This window comes from Buteo buteo, chromosome 18 (genome assembly GCF_964188355.1).
Source record: "Buteo buteo chromosome 18, bButBut1.hap1.1, whole genome shotgun sequence".
NCBI classification, from domain to species: Eukaryota; Metazoa; Chordata; class Aves; order Accipitriformes; family Accipitridae; genus Buteo; species Buteo buteo.
In genome coordinates, this window is record NC_134188.1 from 21,847,131 (window position 1) to 21,860,449 (window position 13,319).

The window sequence follows — 13,319 nt, forward strand, 5'->3', positions numbered from 1 at the left end:
TTACATGAAGTGAATCCCACTCAGTTGTGCCCATTTTCTTCCTGGGTGAATAGGGATATTTGAGCATCTGGTTGCAATTCATACTAACAGGGGACAGTTTCTACTGCACAGTTCCACCTGCAGACATAACTGTGCAAATAAAGAGCTTTGCCTGAGACAAATCAAGCTTTACAGAAAGTTTCTAAAATTATTGGAAAAGTAATCTACTACTATATGGGAAACACAAGAGGTAATATTGGACTGAAAATACAGTATGTTTAGGAATAATTTTGTAGGGTTTTGTTCCCACCCCACCCCCCCCCCGAATTCTCCATTGAAAGGCTTATTGGGATTATATATATCTGTCAGACAGGGCATGGGACTGTCTAAATATCTGCTTGAAATAGAGTATATTATGTAGAAAGCTTTGGTCAAACAATGAGATGCATAGAAAGAAGAAAATGAGGAAGAACATTTTGAAAACAGCTTGGCTCAAAAATTCACAGCCATATATATTATATATTTTCTTAAATATACAGATCTTGGGAATTACTGCTGTTTGTATTACTGAAAACATTTCTGACAAGTGATATTTAAACTGACAGTGCCTCTTTAATTTTGTGATAGTGAAAACTTGTTGAAATAAAACAGGCACCTGGATTTGCTCTGACAAGACTGAGATTCTTGTAAGACACTGCATCTTCACCATTTGGATAAACAGCATATCAATACAGTGAAGTAATCCCAAAATAACACCTTAAAAATAAAACACTGCAACTGCACTCCTTGAGAACTTCAGGAATTTCCTGAAAAAGGGGAATCTTCAGTGTAATGCAAAACTGGATTACATTCATCACTACTGTTTTTGTTTTTTTATGCTAGCCTGTGTCTATCTGCTGGGTTTAGATTCTGCTGTAGGTTTCACTGCCCCATCTGGCAGTTTTGAATCCACCATGTACTCATCTAAGAACAGTGAGCTATAACATTTTAAAAGTGCTGTATGTGACCATGAAGTTACTGTATAGTTAGAAGGTCATTGAGGGTATTAATAGACTGCTTTTCAGCTCCTGCTGGAGATCATACTCACCTCGTGCCCAGCTCATTTAAAGAGAAGCCCACGTTCAGTGCACACAGCAAAGGAGAAGGTTCTCCCCGCAGTGAGAGCCCACGCCTGCAGAGCAGATGAGCTGGGCACAGTGTTCGGCCAAACCTTTCACCATCTGCCTGTCAGCCTTTGCAATGATGTTGCTTGGCTAATGCTGGGAAGGACCTTTCCTAGTCCTGTTGTACAGCAAGAATTGGTAGGACTTCTAATAAGATGCTTGAGCTCAGACTTAGTTGGGTGCCTGGTCATGTTGCACCCAGCATGAAGGCACCCTGAAGTTAGCAGCATGACTCGTAAGTGAGAGACCACATCATATTTCAGACTATGTTCTAGCTATGGTTCATCCGGCAGCACAAACAGAGCCTATGCAGTTAAAACTTCCCTCAGGGAGAGGAAGAGTTGAAGGTGGTGGTCTTGGCAAGATCATCCTACAACAGATGTAGGCCCTGTGGGGACACCTAAAGCAAGTGTATCTCCCCAGCTTAGGGAGACAAAGAAAAAGGAAAACCAGGCAGGGATTGGGACTATTGCAATGAGCGGTTCTGCCTTAATTTCTCGGTCAAATAAGCCTTTGCTGGTAGAATTTCGGTGAATCCACATAATACCTGTGAATTGGTGCTCCTAAGGGGAATGAACATAGGGTCCAGGGCGTACAGGAGGGCTGTTTAGCCATCACAGACAGCACATGGGACTGTCTGATAGGGACCACTGTCTGAAACATGAAGAGGAGTCAGATTAGAACCAGGAGAAGTTGGTTATGATTAGTTTGGGAACAGGTAAACAAGATTAACCTCAGCTAAATTTAGCCACCTAAAAATTATGCCAGTAGCCTAAGGAAGGCCATCTTTAAGTCAGAGGAGAGAAGGTATCTCCAGCAGGCAATCCATCCCACCCATGTTAGATGCTGCAGTTATTATGGAATGAACTGCAGTCTGGAATTACTTTCTCTTGGGTGTCAATAGAGGCAGCCTAGACACCTCATGTGGAGAGGACATTTGGCTTTTAAAGTTAGATAGCAATACACCGTTCAGAGTTAAGTGCTCCTCATCAGAGAATTGCTCTTGGGCAGCTCTTGTTCACATCTTGTCAAGATGAGCTTGGCTTGTTTTCCAAATCTAGTGTATCCAGCTATGAAAACAGTGATGATTTTTCTCCCAAATAGGCAACCTGTTTCACTAACCTATGATCCTTTTCCTTCCCTTGTGGCAGATGACATCTTTCATTTGCAAGGTAATAATTGCAATTTTATGCTTCTCAGCTGTGACTGCAGCTGCAGTACTGTATTTAGTTCTGGCTACGTAGTTCCATGTGAGATGTAGACAAATTGGAGGTGATTAAGAGAAAAAATAAACAAAAAAATTATTAAAGGTAAATAAATAAAACTTGTATAGTTTATCATAGGATGACTCTAACAGTCTACACTTGCAGTGTAAAGTATATAGGACCCTAAAGAGGAACTATTTCACATGGCACTAGAGAGTATAATGACAAGAGTATAATGCAATGAGATAAGAAAAGACATATTTGGGCTAAATGTCACCAGAAAAATTTCTGACTGTGTGAACTGGTTGTGAAATAGTATCCCAGGGGATTTCCTCACCCCCCAAGAATACATAAACTGTGTGAGGCAAAACATTAGGAAAGGGAACAGTCCTGAATATCATGTAGCAGTTTAGGCAATTCAATAGGTCCTTCCCAGCACTAATTACTACAATCTGCAGTTCAAAGCCTAGAAGATAAGAAAACTATTTGATGATATGTCTTGCAGAGACACATCCTATAAGGAATATTTATAGCAAGTCTGGATTTCTTGTAACTTATTTCCGACACAGTGTGCCTTTGAGTGCATTTCAAAACTCAAAGATGTCTAAAAATAGCCCTGTGTTGCTCCATACTATGTACCAGGTTCTTACTGGTGGTCTGTAAATATTTCCTCTCTCAAATGTACTCAGCGAAAAAGCCTGTTTCCAAAATGTCAAATCTATGTTCTCAGTCTACACTCTTTCAGTTAAGTTGGGTTCCCTTCTGTATCAAGGAGAGAGATTTAAGTGGACAAATTTAATTTTTAATGACATGTATACAGCCTCACACAAACCAAATCACATGAAGATATAGATACTACGGACATGAATCTGAGACCGGGTCTGCACCAGGAGCTGAGAGATGCATCAAACCTGTAAATATCATTTAGAATTTAACATAAGTTTCTCATCCTCACCCTCATTGAAAACATGAACTAAGACAAGCAGGGTATAGGTGCCTGCCTACATTTAGCGACAACCTACGACAGTAAGTCTGAGAGGCATCCCAGATAACTCCATGGCATTGTTCCAAGGCCACCTTGGCAGAAGACTTCCTAGGACAGGAGAGGAGTGAGCAGTGTGCCCGACCCAGACAGCCACGCAGGTACTCCCTGAATGGTAGTTCAGCCACACTCGGGAGAAATAAAGGTCCTGACACTGCCCTCATCCTAGTGTATTAGTAGGAGGATCCCGTATAACTACTGATTAGAGTAGTGGACCTGGGCCGTGAGGCAAGACCTCAGCCAGAAGTACCAGCTTTTGCTGAGCCTTAGGTGCTGCAAAACACTTTGGTCTGTCTTCACTCGATAGCCAAGTTACCAACATGAAGAGGGTTTTATAGCTGGAAGGAAGCACTGTCATCTAGCGTGACACCCTGCACTACCCGGTGGACTTCTCTGCCCCTGGTCACTAGTCTTGTTTGAGCTAGAAAGACATTTTAATGAACAGTCAGTCTTGAGCTAAAAATTCTCACAATGTAGGTATACATTACAGCCTTTGGTTCATCATTGTCTAGTTATTTCTACTTATACTTCAGCCATTTATCAAGTTATGTTATGGTCAAAGGCCTTAAAAGTCTTAAGTATACTGTATTAGTATAATTGCTTTTATTCTAAAACTTGCAATTTCATCAAAAGCAGTATTAGTCTTTAACAAAATCTGTTTCCATAAGTCTTAATTATATTACTTTAATCCTTTGTGAAATATGATCAGTCTGATTATGTGATCTGAGGTTGGAATCAACTAGAAAAGCCCACAGTTATCTGGGTAATTCCATATATCCTATTCAAATACTCATATTACCTTCACTTTCTTCCAGACCTTTACAGTTTTCCTTCTGCTTTAGGACTAATTGAAAATTGACAATAATGGTCAAGAGAGCTTCTTGGCAAGTTTTTGAAAACTCCTTATTTTAAAATGTCTAATTTTAGTAACAGCTGTAAGCAATAATATTTAACTCTTGGAATGATACCTCTGTTAGCTGGCAAGGCTAATTTATATTTTCTGTGTTGATTTTCAGTCTAGGAAACTGTTTTAGGTAATTTTTAGAAAGGCCCACTGTCATTGTGGGAAATCCAGAATACATCATTCAGACTAAGTCACTTTATATATTGCAGAGAGATCTTTTAAGTAGGTATTTATCCTGTGTTTCAAAAATGTTTGAGTTCAATGCAACAAGCATGATTATACATGGAAAGGCAGTTTTAAAATAACAAATTCTCTATTATGTTTCATTAAAAGCCAGCTGTTTGCTACCAGCAATGAACACAGAAGGGTCTGTGACAGCAAGGCTCTAAGCTATACTTTGTCTAAGTGTACATTGCTTATAGTATTATGCTGGTAGCTGCTGACTTATTCCATTATATGACTTTCAAACAAACTCTTTTACCCTTGCTGTAAAGCTAAGCACATTTTTTTCAAAGTTCTTAGTAAATAATGGCCGGATCTCCATTTACAAATATAGAATGGAGAAAAAATTCCTAACTGAGCCCGTGAGGCTGGGCAAACGATCACAAATGTTTAAATATTTGATTGGAGAAAAGCCAAATTTTGAATGTCATGGAGAGTGGCCAGTGCCAAGCATCCAGTTCTTCTACAGGACCTGAACGTTTGAGCTGGAGCTAATTGTTTACCCAGTCTGTCTGCCCGAGCAAACAAGCTCCTCGAAGCTCATTGCTGTGAGTCTGCCCGGATCCCCATTCCTCAGCCTTTATGTACTTATTAGGCTTACAATAAGGGACGGCACCGAAGCAAGCGCAGACGTTAACAAAGCCAGGGAAATGCCAGGCCTGGTCAGAATTAAATCAGTGTGTGGTGAATGCTCTTGTTCTGAATGTTGAATGTGGAGTTTCTGTTGTGAGGGTAGGCGAGTAGCAGAAGGAGGGTGAGATGGAGTTGGGTCCCCTGTACTGAACTCGGCAGGGAAAGCTGACAGCTGACTGAGCCCTAATTAGGACCCGACGACCTGATCCTGCAGGCAATATTCTCATTGAAATAAATGGGAGCTCTGTCTGATTAAGAACAGTATTGTATTATATTGCTACATATATTATTTGTATTTCTCCAGAATCCACAAGTCCTAACTTAGTTTGGAACTGCACTGCACTATACATTATAAAAAAAAGAAAAATAAAAGATACTTTTCCACCCTATTTTGCAATCAGGATAGAAAAAACAATCTATCTGCCTATGTTTGAACACCATGTTGCTGGCACAACCTAGAATAAAGCCAATGTCCCCTGAACACCTGTCCAGTAGACAATATTACTCTAATTTAATTAGGTTTCTCAGCTGCATCCCTAACCTTAGTACTTAACTCACCTTTGAATTTCATATTTTTTCATATTCCATATTCCTATAGTTGTTTCAGGAGACTGACAGAGATCCCATAATAAAAACCCATGTGACATTCGGTAAAGGACAGGACTTTTAATTTGTCTCTAATGTGTTCAAGAAGATAAAAATACATCGGTGGAGCTGATTTTCTTTCTTCTGGGAAAATTTTGAGAGACAGAAAGCAAAAGAAATGCAGAGCTGGAGAACAGCAGCTTTTGAGATTAAACTGATTCTCTTTCCAAAAGTTATCTGAGGAGCTGTTTGTTTCCTCATGGTGCTTAATTAATTTCATAGTTTGACAGAGATCATCCAGATCATTCCCCAGTGTGGGAATTAAAAAGAGACTCTCAGTTTAGGTAACAACCTCTGTGATTTCCCTCTGGGATCAGTGGTGTGCTGTAGCATCAGAGGGACCTCCTGTGCACCAGCAACCTGCTCCTTTAGCGTGCGGCAGTCTCCGTGCCGGAGCATAGGGACCTTCTGGTCTTCCTCACTCAGCCTCTGGCCCTTCTGCTGAGACAACTGATAAATATGTCAAAAAATGCTGTTGTTGGAAGGCTGGCTTTAGATTACAAGCCCATGTCTCCAAACTGCCAGCTGATAGTAACTCAGGTTGCTGCTGCCTTGGACCTGATCTGAATGCCTGACAAAAGGGAAAAGCTCCAAGTGTCATTGCCTGGCCCTGGCTCCCCTGGCTGACTTTTTTAACCCACTGAGGAAGGCTTTAAAGTAGGTTCTTCTGTGGATGGAGACAAAATCACAGAGGAGACAGGGTACTGGGGGAGGCCCTTGCACTCCCCAGAGGCAGAGGGCATCCTGAGGAGCTCCTGCACCCTAACACACCGTCTGGGAAACAAATAGGAGGAACTGGAGGTCTGTGCCGCTGCAGAGCTATGCCATCGCTGCGATTACAGAGATGTGGTGGGATGTTTGCATGGCTGGAGTGCATAGATGCACTCAGAGCTGTAATACATGCATACTCGCTCTTTAGGAAATACAGAGAAGATGGGAAGAAGGCTGTGCTCAGTGCCAAGGAGAGCTCCAACATGCAGGATGTCCAGATATCTCCAGAGGTCCTTTACAAAGTAAACTTCTCTACAGTTCTCCACGATGCGTCTTCCTTGGAGGATTATTCTTCAGCCTCACAGATCTCTCATCAGGAGGCCAGCCTACATTGTCCATTTTCCCTTGTCACAGTTTATTCCCCCTGCGTTCTGCTAGAAAACATTTTTCCCTCCTGGTCATTTGCCGAAATTAGTGATAAAACTGGAATTACAAAGACACTGCCAAGAAGACAAGTTCCTGACATCCTCTGCTGAAAAATCATTTGTGTCTGGGAATATCAGTCAGTATTTAGTTCTCATTTTGGCAGACTCACATTCAATTGATTCCTGCAAGCATTGCATTTATAGAGGAAAACAGGGCAACCTAAGAAATTGCAATTGGTTAAATGATAAAAGCAGAAGCAGGACAGGTTTTCTGCACTAGAAGTAGGCATTTTACTACTGTGAAGTATCAGAAGCCCAAAAGCCTGTTAAGGGGCAGTCACAGCAAAAAATTAAAGCTGTCGCTCTTGTAAAGGGATGGGCTGGGATAGAAGATCCTAAGACCAACAAGGGGGGCTAAAACAGAGGGAGTTACATTTGCACTAACATCTCCAAGCTGCTTTACCCTTAACTGGACTTTCTTTGAAATGCCTGATGACATTTTGTCTTTCCTAGCCCTCCACGTCTCCCTCTGACCTTCCCCCCTCAGCCCTGGAGCCATCAGGAGAGGGAGCTTTGCCTATGCTGCCCAGAAGCCTTTAATCATTTCCATGCCCAACTGCAGGCAGTATCATTCTCCATCCTTACAGCAATTAGTAACCTGGAATAAAAATTCACTTTGAAAGCTGCTTTGCAAAGAATTATTTGAAGGGATACTACTACTGGAGCCATAACGTAAAGAAATGCCAAGTGAAATTTTGAAAGTTTATATTTAAGCTTTTTCTTAAAATCTGTCAGAAATTACTCTGACCACTCACTTTGCCTATTCAATTATATTAATTTAAAGCAGGTGAAAACTAATGTCCAGGGATAGAAGTAGCTAATTGTTTTATTAGAATGTGGTTAATGGGTAGGACATACATAGTTCCATGCTTAACTGCTTTGGGTGATTTCTACAGCCTCTTCATTATTTGGATGTCAGTCCTGCTAGACCCTGTCAGAAATAGCCTTCTGGAAGTTGAAGCAAAAGACTGGGGTGGGAGGTAGTTGCCACCTTAATTCTGCAGTCATGTTTTCCAGTGATTTCTGAGGAAGAGGTCCTTTGGCGCTTAAGTGGGAATGACTGCAGACTGGCAAAGTCTTTTTCACTTAGGGGTCCCTCTGTGGCCAGAAGAGAATTCTTCCAGAAGAGATTTTTCCAGGAAGCTGAATGCAGTCAACTTCAAATGCTCAATGCAGATACAGAATCAGGCACGGCTCCCGCCTGCCGGCAGAAGAAAGGGAAAGGCAATAAGCAAGTGATTGAATGAGATATGTACAGGTAACTGTGCTGACACTTTATTTCTGCTATCTCTGGTCTTCCCACTGTAGGATCCAGATCTTCATATGGAGAAAAGAGGCCACGCAAACTAGGAAGGATGCACAATGCTGCCATAAGGGAATTAGGACCAAGTTATCTGCAGCCGAGAGATATAATTTGAGAGAGTCCGTAGGGGTGCAGTGCAAGGAGGAGGCGGCACCCTGGGCTACAGCAATCAAATCAAAATCACAGGTGAACTTGAATGTCTCAAGGACAAGGAGCCAGTGGCCAGGCAGGGGTTCGTGCCAACTGTTCTGAAATGTCAGTGTTTCTCTTGCTCCGTGGCTCAGGGATACATTATCTTTTCTGGGTCAGACAGCCTGAAAATATCGCTCTGGTGAAAAGAGGTGATTCAAAGCCTGGCAGCTCAGCTGGTTCCACACCCTATGTATATACATACCCCTGTGAACCCACTACAACGCAAGGCAAGGGTGGAGGTATCTGCGGGACTAATAGCAAGTGGGGCAACAGATACGCAGCTTGTCTCATCCAGAGATGAGGACGAGCTGTGGGCAGTGCTAACGAGGAGAGCAGGTGCCTCTACAGCCACCCCTAGGTAAATCCTCACTGCCAGAAGACGGCTTATTCCTCCATCATAGATACTAATGCTGGTATCTTCTCCTGAAAGCTGGAGACTTTCTTACTGGAAGTCTTCTGGCACTGTTCCTAGAAACATATCACTGTGGAACGTTTTTATCCACCTATTTGCTGGATTGTACCAAAGACACACACACATATATATATATGTATAGGTTAGCTGCATTTCTTACTAGACTGTGTAAGAGCAAACCAAGGGACTTAGTATCTGGATTTCACCAGAGAAAGAGCCATACATTTATTTCATCTTTATCTACCTATTTGATAATGCAACTATAATTAAAGCATCTATGACTGCCTGAAAATATTCTGACAGCATATTTTTCCTGTTTCATCTACACAGAAAACTTCTTCTAAAACAGTGCTGACTTTGATGATATTTTGGGTTGACTTCTTTGACTAGTTTTTCATTTCACAACAACTTGTTGTCTCCAAACATATTTTGTTCTATGTTACATTATATTAATACTCCAAAAAGCTAAAGTCAGAATAGCATTCTTTGTTCTACCGTAATAGAACTGGCATTAAAATGTTGGCATTTCTTGTGGAATGGAAACTTGAGGTTTCAGCTAGATCTAATAGCATCTGTTTCACAGAAATGGAGAAAAGTTTCCCTTATATCTATTCCCTTTATTATTTTAATATAGACTAAAACTTTAAAAGCAGGGACTCACACCTGTTTTGCAGAGTCCAGCTGTATTCTCATAAAAGCAGGGAGACATGGTTGTGTCATAAAACGATCTTAACCTCCATGAAAAATTTGGTTGGAAATCAGAAAATGTACTTCCAGCCAAAATCAGTCAATAGAGATTCTGTCTCTGTTTGGTGTTCCAATTAATTTAAACTTCACATGTCATGGGGAGGAAAATGGAATACATTATCCTTGACAAGTGAGGTTGGCAAGCTATCTCAGTAAGCTGGATGGAGCCAGGAACGATGTGCGCAGCTTTGCTTACCACCCCTTTGCTTCACTGGGTGAACCTCCTCCACATTTTCTGAGGGACTGTGTTGGAGGAATGATTCTGCCCAGTCTTTTTTTTTTGTAGCCATGACAAAGCCAAAGTTTCTGAATCTTTGCATCTAATAAAATACAAATCACAATGAGGAACCCAGAACTACAGCACCTTTTAGTAGATAACCATTTGCACAGTCTTTGCCAGTTGTGAGCTGGAAAGAAGAGACAGTTTTCCCATGCCAAATAAAGGTGAGAGAGGCCAGTAGTTTAGCTTGCATCACATATCTTTTCCACAGTCCCAAGCCAAACCACTGCTATAGATTTCCCCCCTCCCACTCGCTGGGCTTTCTAATGTGAGAAATATCTTCCCATGGAAAGCAGTGGTTACACAATCACATGGGATCCTGCCTTACTCATACTGCTGGCTTCTGGCTCCGTTTTATGCAACCGGGTAGAGATGCCAGAGTTACCCTCAGGCTGAGATATCTTCTGTAAGCAGCAGCAGCAGAAGTCACAAAGGAGTAGACAGGCTCCAAAAGACCCTTCCACTCATCATAGAAAGTGACTTTTATTTGACTAAATGGCAGGCAAACACGCCATTGCATATTATGGCACGTGTGCTGCCAGAAGAGCAGGGGATATAAATCTGAAGACCAAACCGCCCATGCTCCCGGAAGACCCTGAAATCTTTTTGTAAGACAGAGATGTTCAGTTCTGAGTCTTAGATGAATTCCAATCTAAGTACAATGTACTTATCTGCAGTTCTTTGACAGTAGCAGTTGGATACTTATCCATCACTCTGACCTTAACAGCTCTACCAGTGCTGTTTGAGTAGTTGCTCTGCTGAGCACCAATTTGGATGAGAGTATTTCAGTGCTAAGCAAAGTGTCCTTTAAGTATTAGATTTATAAAATGCCTTGAGAATGTCAGACTATTGCAAGCTTATTGAAAACCATGAGCATATCCACCTGGAACCTGAATGGTGAGGAAGAGGGCTTGGTGAACCCAGATAGCCTCAGCATCATCAGCCCACGAGCAGCATGCTCACTGCTCTGGAGAGTGCTAAGAGGGGAAGCACAGCTCTGGGCCCTTCGATTGACCCCCAGTTCATCTGGACGAGGTAGACATTAAGCACCTGCGCTGCGTTTCTGCCCCAGAAGGTGGCCAGCAGCCTCAGTTACCTACAGCTTAATGGGCTTGATGTGCTTTATGTGCAGTATCTAAGACTCTGCCATGGATGTGAACAGGCAGGTAGGGCATGCTGTACAGAGCTGAGCAGAAAGGTCTAGAGAGCTCACGCGGACGCTAGGAAGGATGGCTTTCTACAAAGGCAGAGCTTTCTGCTAGGGCTGTAGAGGGAGATAGAAAAGCAAGATCAATACCCTGAGATTAATGTGTGGAGGTCCTCTCCTCACTCCCAGGCTGCTTTGCCTTTACCTTGCTGAGCACAATGACAGCATTTCCTTCAAAATGTGTCCCAGTGGAGACACAGCAGGAGAGTGAGTTGAAGCAATGCAAGCTGATGGCACCCTCACCTGCAGGAGCAAAGGCAGGGAACCTAAAACTACCAGGCAGAAGATGACCATCATCATTAGATGTCATTTGCCCCCAATCAAGCGTTGTTTGTTGATGGGTGTGCTGGAAATAAAGATTAAGTCATTCTTTCTCTAAAAGACCCTTCCACAGCCAAATATGGATGGAATGAGGTCTGTAGCCATTTGGAGAGGCCTTAGCTCCTATTTCTACTCTCCTGCCATGGCTCTGTAACTGCCTAAGGAGCAGGAGACAAGGAGAAGACCAAAGCCCATGCAGTTGGGCTAGTAAACATGAATGGTGGACAGTGCGAGTTCAAGTATAGCAAGCACGGTCTATAAGGTGCTCACAGACAACCTCTACAAACTGGGAACAGAGAGACCATGCAGAGGTTGTACCACATGGAGAAACAGCAGCCTGAATCTTTCAGAGGTACGGAGGGGGCAGTCACAACTCAGTGTGGGTCCAAGCTCTGCTGCCATTGAGGCTGGCAGAATTTTTAATCAATGTCTGTTGTCTGATAACTGTAACTGTTTCTATTCTCACTGATTATAAGTCCCTTCCAACTTGAGATATTCTAGGATTCTATGTTTAGGGAAAGCCACCCAGGACCTTGACAAGGTGTCTTTTAACTTATATTAATCTTCTGCAGAGGGTGGTACAGACAAAAGGAGGATATGGGACAAAGTAGCATCAGAAAAGGAAAGTGGTATGGCCATGCTATTCAGGGTATTAAGCCTTTAGAAGCCCCTCTTTGAGATCTTGAAGGCAACTTCTGGCAGTGGGAACAGCAGCAACTCTATCAGTGGGTTCCCTGGAAAGTCTGCACAAAGTAGGTACCAACATGGAAAGTTAAGTTACTCTTCATGGGGATAACTGTCCTGATACACATAATATCTGTTTTTCCTATTGGAATTCGCATCTAATGCCCAGGCCACGACTGATGAGTTGTAAAGAGGAATATGACAATGGTAAGAGACATTTTTCTTCCTCACAGAGCCTCTAAATCCACCACCAAGTTCCCAGCCCCAAAACACTCTCCATCGAGACTGCATGGATATAATGTGAAATAAATGAGTTTCAGGCTTCTGTCCCCCCACTTTGGGCCACTTTGACTCCCAGGAGCCCCCAGTATTGCCTACAATACCATAGTGGCGTTTTTTGTTGTTGTTTTCCACCGCATTAAAGCAACAGTAATAACAGAGTGTCATGAGACCAGCACCAAACAGAAGAAATCCTGCCAAGTGAAGCTGTACTCATGTACAGCTCGAAAGCACCAAGGAAAGGAACTGTCCAGAGACTAAAACATTTCCATGTTAAACTTATGATTTAATACTTGTTTAAGTTAAACATTAATATGGGTAAAGCAACTTTCAAAACAGAGCCAGTGCAGAGTTGATCCAAAAGTCAACAGGACAAAAGAATCTGGAGCAAAAATCTGAGCCAAACCACTGAAGCTGATAATGTCTGGCAAGAAAATTCACCTCAGAGAAGAGCTTGAGGACAACAAAACTCCACTAAAAAGCCCAAATCAGACCTCGCCCTTTGCTGACTGTTTTTCTGCCTTTATTCTGACCAGATGTAAAAGCCTCATGGTCTTGGAGGCCTGTTACATCTTTTCTAAGAAGGCTCTGCAGGATCAGGGTTGCTTGTGCACTTGGGGATTCAAATTCCAGACTGAGCTGCAGCTGACCCTGCCGACTGGAGGCACAAGGGCAGAAACCTTTAAGTGACTCTGGCCCAAACTGTATTTACTGACAGAGAGCTGGTCTTGAGCTTGCCAGCTATTAATTGTACTTTGACAAATTAGAAAGGCTTCCTGTCATCCATCAGGGTACCCACTTCCCATTATTCTGGGCTAACAGTCTGTAAAATGAAATGGCAAACAGAACTTCATTAAAACAAAGTGAGACACTTTCTCGGCTGGCAGGTTTGCAAGGGTAGGAAC